Source organism: Lotus japonicus, chromosome 1 (assembly GCF_012489685.1).
Source record: "Lotus japonicus ecotype B-129 chromosome 1, LjGifu_v1.2".
NCBI lineage: Eukaryota > Viridiplantae > Streptophyta > Magnoliopsida > Fabales > Fabaceae > Lotus > Lotus japonicus.
The window spans coordinates 72,516,160-72,525,981 of NC_080041.1; positions in this window are offsets into that span (position 1 = coordinate 72,516,160).

Here is a 9,822-nt window from a genome sequence, read left to right on the forward strand (position 1 = left end):
GTGTCATTCCGAGTTCTGTAGCTCAAGTTATGCGCGTTTTAGCAAATGAAGTTATGTTGTCAATTCATGCCTAAATAGGAACTCTGAAGCTTTAAAAGTTTTCTTTCCGGTTTCGATTAGTGTTATTAGATAGTGTTGTTTCTAGTGGGGCTTGTGTTGACGATTGTATTTCCTAGTTGCAGGACCATTGACGAAACTCACCCGGAAGAATCAACCTTTCGCATGGACAGAAGATTGTGAACAGAGTTTTCAGGATTTGAAGGAGCGTTTGGCGACCGCGCCAGTTCTGACTTTACCACAAGAGGAGGAACCTTACGAGGTTTACTGCGATGCTTCGTACCACGGGTTGGGCTGTGTGTTGATGCAACACCGAAAGGCTGTGGCTTATTCTTCAAGGTAGTTGAAGATACATGAACAGAACTATCCTACGCATGACTTGTAGTTGGCGGCTGTGGTATTTGCGCTCAAGATTTGGAGGCACTATCTTTATGGAAGCACTTTCACTGTTTTTAGTGATCACAAGAGTCTGAAGTACCTGTTCGATCAGAAGGATCTGAATATGAGACAAAAGCGTTGGATGAAATTTATCAAGGACTATGATTTCACTTTGTTGTACCACCCAGGAAAAGCAAATGTTGTAGTAGACGCTCTGAGTCGCCAGACAATTCATGTTTCATCGCTGATGATTAAGGAATTGGAACTTATCGAGACTTTTCGCGACCTCAGTTTAGGTATGCAAGTGACACCTGGAAAATTGAGCTTTGGGATGGTGATGATCACTAGTGATTTTATGAACAAGATCAAAGTGAAGCAACTGTTAGATGAGGAGCTGATCGAGAAACGGAACTTGATCATTTTGGGAAAAGCGCCGGATTTCGAAGTAGGAACCGATGACATTCTACGTTGCAAAGGACATGTCTGCGTGCCATGTGACATGGAGTCGAGAAGGATGATTCTTGACGAAGGTCACAAGAGCAGATTGAGTATTCATCCGAGATCGACAAAGATTTACAAAGATCTAAAGTTGAATTTCTGGTGGTCAGGAATGAAGAAGAATGTAGCAGAGTTTGTGGCGGCATGTCTGACATGTCAGAAGGCGAAGATAGAACATCAAAAGCCTGCGGGTATGTTACAATCACTTGATGTGCCGGAGTGGAAGTGGGACAGTATCTCTATGGATTTCGTGGTAGCTTTACCAGCTACATGGAAGAGATTTGATTCCATTTGGGTCATTGTGGACCGCTTGACGAAATCAGCGCATTTCATACCAGTGAAGACAACGTTTAATGTGGAGGCACTTGCAAATGAATATGTCGCTGAGATTGTACGACTTTATGGAGTACCCTCGAGTATTGTTTCTGACAGAGATCCGAAGTTTACTTCACATTTCTGGAAGGCCTTGCACGAGGCGCTTGGGATGAAGTTAAGGTTGAGCTCTGCCTATCACCCTCAGACGGATGGGCAGACAGAGAGGACGATACAGTCATTGGAAGACTTGCTGCGAGCCTGTGTTCTGGATAGTCAAGAAAGCTGGGATGAGTTGTTGCCGTTGATCGAGTTCACTTATAACAACAGTTTTTATGCTAGTATTGGAATGGCACTTGATGAGGCTTTGTATGGAAGGAGATGTAGAACTCCTCTATGTTGGTTTCAAGATGGCGAACATCTTCTCGTTGGACCGGAATTAGTACAACAAACAACTGAGAAGGTGAAACAAATACAATAGAAGATGAGGACGTCACAGAGTCGACAGAAGAGTTATGCCGACACACGTCGGAGAGAACTAGAGTTCGAGGCGGGAGACCATGTGTTTCTTCGCGTGACACCTACTACTGGAGTGGGAAGAGCGATAAAGTCGAGGAAGCTGACACCGAAGTTCATTGGACCGTATTAGATTATCGAGCGAGTCGGTAAAGTAGCTTATAGGATTGCGTTGCCACCATTTCTGTCCAAGATTCATGATGTGCTACACGTGTCACAATTGAGGAAGTATATTCCTGATCCCTCTCACATTATCAAGGAAGACGACATCCAGCTTAGAGACAACTTGTCTTTTGAAGTGGCACTAATGAGGATTGAGGAACGTAGGATCAAGCAGTTGAGGAACAAGCAGGTTCCTCTGGTAAAAGTGATTTGGAACCAAGTCACTGGCAATGCTACTTGGGAACTAGAAGAGAAGATGAAGGAACAGTATCCGGAACTCTTCACTAAGCCTTAAGTTTCGAGGACGAAACTTTCTTTTTTGGGGGTAGTATTGTAAGACCCAGGATTTTAGAATTAAATAAATAATTAATTTACAACTAACGCATAGGATTATGTGTAAGCGTGAGAGGAACATGACTTGTGTGTGATGTTTGGATTAGTATTATGAAGAAGAAAATTTAGGAAACAACATAGAATATCACTAATTTCGCTATTGGTTATAGCACGAGCTTATTCAATTCCGCCTAATGGTGAAAATGTTAGTAAATGACTAATTTGCTCTTAAAGCACTGTAGAAACGATATTCAAAAATATTTAGAGGAATATAAGAATTTCTCTTATTCCTTTCCACAACAAGTGTTTCGACACGAAACCCTGGAATGTACGAATGATCGATTTCGATTCTCGGAAGTTTGCCGAAACTGAATCCCTGATAACTCAAGAACCTTAAAGTAAACTGTTGATGAAGAATTTTTCTATTCGGAGATTCAAACGATGATTCCACACGCATACACCCATTTCTTTCGATGTTTCCAATCTTTCTTCAGAAGGAAGTTTTCTCATCCGACATCAACTGCAAAAAGTAACTTTTCGGGTTAAATCGATTAACACCGTTAGTGAATCGTTTGCTGAAATTCCAAGAAACCTGTTTCGAGTTCTGAAATTCTATCGTTGGATTCTATCTTATAATTCACAGAAGAATGTGCAGGAAAAATCAGAATCGCGAAATATTCATTTTCCCGCGTTTTCCATTTTCTATAAATAGCTTGAAAAAAAAAATAACATCACCACCAACACACACACTCGGCCAAGAGTTTGAGGAGGAAGGAGGGGAGAATTGATTTTCGTCGATTCTTGTCTGATCTTCGCTCTGTTCGTTGCTACGCGTAGGCCTCGAGGTACTGATGCTTTTCCTTACCTCTGATCGTAAATTCTGTCGTTTTTCTCGATGTCTTTTTGTGCTCAAAGTTTTGAGCTTTTTGTAAAAGTGTCCAAATAACTTGATTTCTCTGTCTAAACTTATTCCCTGCATGCCCAAGAGCATGTTTAGCGAATTACATTTCGCCGAATCGTCGCCGAGCTTCAATTCTGCTAAAAATACCCATTCTATGTTGAGGTTCCGCTTTTTGAATCAAAAACTCTCGATTGAGCTTAGCGTCAGTAGGATTAGTCGTCATAAACGTCGTTGGTATCGACCTCATCCAATTTATTTTTCGAAATTCCGATTTTGAGTTTCCGAGCTAAAAATCTTGACCAAAATACCCCTGTTCTAGTTTTCGATCCGATAATTTTTCTGAGAGTTTTCCTGGCCTAGATATCGCCTAAGAATACCTAGGAATTAATCTAGATCGAAGAAAAAGTTCGGGAAAATAATTTTTGGGTCTCTATGACCTGAGCTATAGCGTAGCTTTTTCGATTGTCGAAATTTTGGCTTTGGTTTCGTGTCATTCCGAGTTCTGTAGCTCAAGTTATGCGCGTTTTAGCAAATGAAGTTCTGTTGTCAATTTGTGCCTAAATAGAAACTCTAAAGCTTTAAAATTTTTCTTTCGGATTTCGATAAGAGTTATTAGATAGTGTTGTTTCTAGTAGGGCTTGTGTTGACGATTGTGTTTCCTTGTTCTAGGTTCGCAATTTCCATGCACAACTTCTACTCACGAAGGTAAAGGTAACTCAGTTTTAGAGCGTCTTTGAGTCTTGCTTGCTTTTATCGCACTGTCTGCGTTTGAGATGAAGATGTTTATATTGATTGGAATTGGATTATGATTATTATGCTGAACTGGGAAAATATTTTCTGGAGGCTTCGGCCGAGTGAACTTATGGAGACGTGTGTCTCCGTTTTCTGAGAGGCTTCAACCGTTTACTGGTTTCTGTCATTGAACTGAGTTGGTATGCAATTGAGTTGATTTATGTTCGTTGATAATATGAATAACATGTGGTTACTCTGAATTGATCATTTGCTGGGCATTGTTGTTGACTGACTTGGCAAATAGGCTTTGGTCCTTAAGTGGCAATGAGGTGGGTGTGGCCCCGTGTGATTGTCCCGTCTTTCGAGGCGTTATCAAGTGGCAATGAGGTGGGTGTGGTCCCGCGGGATTGTACCATCTTTCGAGATGTTCTAAAGTGGCGATGATGTGAGTGTGGTCCCACACGATTGTCCCGTCCGTAGTGGCGCTAAGTGGCGATGAGGTGGGTGTGGTTCCGTGTGATTGTCCCGTCTTATGAGACGATATTGATCGATCCATTTTGGTAGAAGCATATAGTCGCATTATAGGACACTAACATTCGATGGTACATATGTTTGATTTGATGCTATATTGTTCAATGAATCGTCATTTAACTTGATATATGCTGTTAGTTTAATTATCGCGTTATATGATTAAGTTCGAATAACATGTTTTCTCTTTCATATATGGTAATGGCATGAAGTTAACCCTTTCTATTTGCTACTTGTTGTTTGGGCGCTTAACGCTATTAGGCGATGAAGATCCTTCCGCCGAAGCTTAGCTGCTCGAGTTGGAGATCGGGTTGTAGGCGGTGGAGTCGAGGTGTATGAAGCAGCTTTGCTTCTCTTATTGTGAACTATGTTTGAGTCTCCTTTTCTATATGAGAACTCTGTTATTAAAGCCTTGCTTCCGCCACTGTTAAAGTGCGCATGTTTATTCTGAACCTTATTTATGGTATTGTAAACTATTATTACTGTATATCAGGAAACAAGTTATTTAAATATAGTTATGATGTGTTTCCAACCCTATGGTATTTAGTCATTTAAAAAAAATACCCTTGGATTTTAGGGATTGCAGAATAGTCCCTAGACTTTGTTAGGTTACTTAATGTGATTCCTCAGTTGAGAAATTAGGGCGTTACAATGGCAGAGTCACTTGACAGAGGATGTTCTTTGCTCGCTGTGCCAGGAGGAACCAGAGACTACTCTCCATTTATTTCGAGACTGCAGTAGGGTGAAACCTCTTTGGCAGCAACATATTCGTCCTTCCATGCAGGCTTCGGTTTTTGTGTTGGACTACATGCCTTTGGTCCTGCATAATTTGCATAATGAGTCGATGCAGCCTCCAGCGAGTGGTGTGGTTCCAAGCTTCGGGCTTCTCCTTTGGCTGATCTGGACGTCAAGATCCAAATTTGTCTTCCTGGGGATTGCTTTTGATATGCACCATGTCTTTACCTCAGCGCTGAGGTTACAGCTAGACCATTCACAAAGCATTTCTTTTTGAAATTCTGGCACACGCGGACAAATGTTCTACCAGATGTCTAAGACATCTTGTACAACATGATACAAAATAGTTAATTGAATATGCAATATAAAGAAAATAAACAGAGACAAGACACAAGGGATTGTTAACCCAGTTCGGTGCAAAATCACCTACGTCTGGAGGGTTTTCACCCAAGAGAAAGATAATCCACTATTTAGAGAAATTGTAGACAAAATGTCTTAACTGAACTGCCACAGTTCACAACCTTTTCTACCTATCTCTACAAGTGATTATTACTTAGTCCTCCCCCTAAGTATGATAACCCCTCTCACTTTCTCTTAATCACTGCCACAGTGATTCAAAAGCTCAAAACAAGAGTAAAGACAAATCTCATGATCAAACAACAAAAACACAACTCTCAGCAAAAGAATCAACACATGAATATGCTGAGAGAACAACAAGTGTGAACACAGACAAGAGTAAACCCTAGTTTTACTCAACAGAAGCTCTCTACCTAAACACTAGGTTTCAGTCTTCATATATAGCAGTCATCCAAGCCTTGTCTTCGATGAGCTTGGACGAGCAAAGGTCCACACAACACGCAGGAAGTTACCAGGAAACAAATCTGCAGAAAAGTCTTCAATAAAAAGTTGCATTTTCCAGAAATAAAACTCCCACAAAATCCTCAGATCAAATCATTGAAACCGATTTGATCACATAGAATATAATCCTTGAACGGTGCATAGAAGCTTCCAGAAATACCCTAGCTTAATCACCAAGTAATCAAAACGAAGCTTCACAGAAAACCTAGCCAACTCATTGCAGGTTTAGGAGGGACAGATGTCACAGGCAAGATGTTGTGACATCGGGTCCGACGTGTTGGCCAAAAAACTTAACTTAACTAAAATGCAGATAACATAACAAAGGAACAACACTTTTATTCGATCCTCTTCGTTGCCCGGAGTTCGTAGTTACTGTGTGCATTTTACCTAGTTTCAATGAGCAATTTAGGCACTTATCTTTGTTAATCACGTAGATTTCTCATCAAATTTACTCTCTTTGGTTAAAATTTATAAATATATAATTTTAGTTGTAATATGTTGAATTTTAACTATAATATATGTTTAATTTTAAGTTTGTTTATGTAGGAAAGAAGCAAAAGGCTAAAGGAAAGAATTTAGAAAAAGAAGATTTTGGCTCAGCATTGCACCTGATGCTAAGCCAAAATGAGGCAATGCATATTGATAGATAAAAGAAGATTCTGGCTTAGCATTGCACTTGATGCTAAGCCAAAACAATGCCATTTTGAATGATTTGAAGACCTTTTTGGCTTAGCACGAGTGATGATCTAAGCCAAAGAAAGAAAACCCCTTATGAAGAAATACACTCTGGCTTAGCAATGTACCTGATGCTAAGCCAGAGTAGGGCGGCCAGCACCCCTTTAAAAGGGATTTTTCAGATCTTCTTCATAATCTAACACATTTAGAATGGAAAATATGTCACTTTTAGAGAGAAAAACAAGGAAGAAAGCTTAGGAGGCTGAAGCGGAAGCTTGGGTGCCGAATTCAACGGCGAGACATACAGAGTCTTCGGTCCTTCTTTCTTCTTCTTCATGATTTTAAAGATATACATGAATATGGATAGCTAATCTTTGTTTGTTGGGGTTAGATGTAGTTATTTTGATTCTTATGTTTTCAATGTGATTCTCTTTGATATAAATCTTGCTCTTTGTCTATGATTTAGTGATTTTCTCTTGATCTTTATGCTATACCATAGATTGATCACCTATGGTATTTTGCTTGATTCGACTTGTGAGCGTAAGCTACAATGTTTTGAGTCCGAACTAGAGTAAATCACCTTATAATCCTAATTGCTAGACATAGAGTTAGGTTTGTTAGTCACTTAAACACATAAAATTCATGATAACTATCTTTCTTAATCATGAAAGACATCAATGTTTAGGATTAGAGAGTTATTGTTGTCCGCTCATGCGAGACATCTATGAAGTAGGGTTGAACTGATGTAGATGAATCATATGCTTAGGCTTGGTTTGTATTTGAAACACTAGAATGGAAAAAGGTTAAACAATGAAATCTAATCCCAACAAATTCTCATACCCGTTGTTTCTCAGTTAGTTTACTTGTCTTTCATTTATTTTCATGTTCAAACAAACAATCAATCTCTTTCTGAAACCATCATTTGAGTTTGTTAACTATTGAACGGGGTAAGTATTGCACCTCCCTGTGGATACGACAAAACCCTTTACTCTACAATTGAGTATTGAGAGATTCGAAAGTAGAGTGGTAAAAAATATTTCATCAATCCTTACAATCTGATTGGTTGAGGGTGTAAAAAAATTTACATTGTCGGTGCATCATGTTTTTCTCTACTAAAAAATGATATAAATTTTAATACATATTCATTTTTTTATGATTATATAAACAATGCACAACTCATTAGTACTTTTACCTAAATTAAGAGAAAAATTGGATAGTAAAAGACACTTATAACCAAGATGAAAAAGTTTAAATGATTTGAAAAAGATGAAAAATAGAAATATAAATAATAAGATTTAAAAGGTATAAATATAAGTATTAAATATGAAAAATAATTAATTAGGTGATTGAGTTAGTTTGGGTTGAAAAATGTATATCTAAGAACATAACCGATTTTAATTAGTTTGGTTCGGATTTAAGGTGAAGTAAACTAATTGATTAAACAAATTTCAACCAACGAAATTTATTTAGTTTGGATTATTGAGTTCATCATGTCGATCCAAACTAATGAACGCCCTTATCTAAGACTTTATGACAACCAATCATACCTTGTTATAGTGATGAGTTGATTTCTTTTATTCTTTTTGTTACGCATGCGCATAATTTTTGTCCTCAATCACAAACTCAATTTTTTAACAGCAAAACCATCTTGAAATAAATTTTCTCATATTATTATTGGATAGTGCAGGACATAAAGATCATCTGTAAGTTTATTCTAAGAATTTCAAGGACATATCTCTTGAAACTAAGACAACTAAAATTTCCTACTTTCCTTATCTTTTATCAACCTGTTAGTTTGAAATTGGAAAAATGAAAAAATAGAAGTGAATAAAAAGGCTTGCAATTTAGGAATAGATAGGAGAATCTGATTCATTAAGAACTTCGTCAAATACAGTAGCACCTTTTGAAATTCGACCAATGAATTTAAAATTTACATCATCCTAAAAATAAACTAAAAAGACAAGATTAAAAGTGAGTATATGGACGGGCGGCCATTATAGGAATTAATGACCGCCCTAAGACACTACAAGATAAGGCGAGGTTCAACACCGGTAGGCATTTGGCGGGATTAGAAGGAGGAATCGACGATTGACTTACGAGTGGCCCTACCTGCCAGTTAGGAGATACTTTTGGGTTTGTCTTATTCACATAGGGATTTGGGCCTTGATTGTAGGGCCCAAATCAAGTAATAAAGTGACAAGTGTAAAATCAAGTTTTGATCTAGTAGTACAATTCTATGTTTTGATGATTACGAGTTAACTATTAAGTATGAACAATCATGGTACTCTAACGTTGTTTTCTGAGTGTTCAAATGACAGGCCAAGACTCTGGACCTATCTCACCAAAATCAGAAGCACAATGCTCAAAGAGTAACCTCTGCAACGCTTTCGCACGTACTATGTTCATCTGGACAATAGATCAAGCTTCAGAAGATTTGAAGATTACAAAGCTCTGATATGGATTCAGCTCACTAGAAGCTCTGAAGGATCAGACGCTCTGAAGAATCAGACGCTCTGAAGGATCAGACGCTCTGAAGAATCAGACGCTCTGTAGGATCAGACGCTCTGAAGGATCAGAAGCTCTGAAGCATCAGAAGCTGAGTAGTGAAGACTCTGAAGTCCAAGAGTAAGCTGGCTCTGAAGACCAAATACTTCTCCTCTGAGTCCCGAAGCAGAAGGTACAAAGGTCAGAGGATCCAAGCTTCCCTCTAACTCTGATCATCAAGCTTCACAAGTTCCAAGATGAAGCATCCTCTGATCAGAAGTCAACAAGGTTGAAGGTCATGTCGCTATACAAAGTACAAAAGCATTGTACCATTCCTGACGACCTTACCTAACTGATTCAGCCATAGCAGAACTTGGAAATTCCAGATCTGCCCTCCAACGGTAGCATCTCCATGCAACGATCAAACCCTAATCCTTGGAGTATATAAAGAGGCTGAAGATTGAAAGATGCCGCCCAAGAAACTCACTCACGCGCAAGAAATATTTCAAATCTTCTTAACAATCTTTCTTCAAATAGAACTAAGTGTGTTTACTATCAGCTTTTGTAGAAGCACTTATTTGTAAACCCAATACTTTCAAACAGTTGTTTGTTTTACCTTTAGGAGATCAAGGTTGATCAGATCCTAGAGAAGA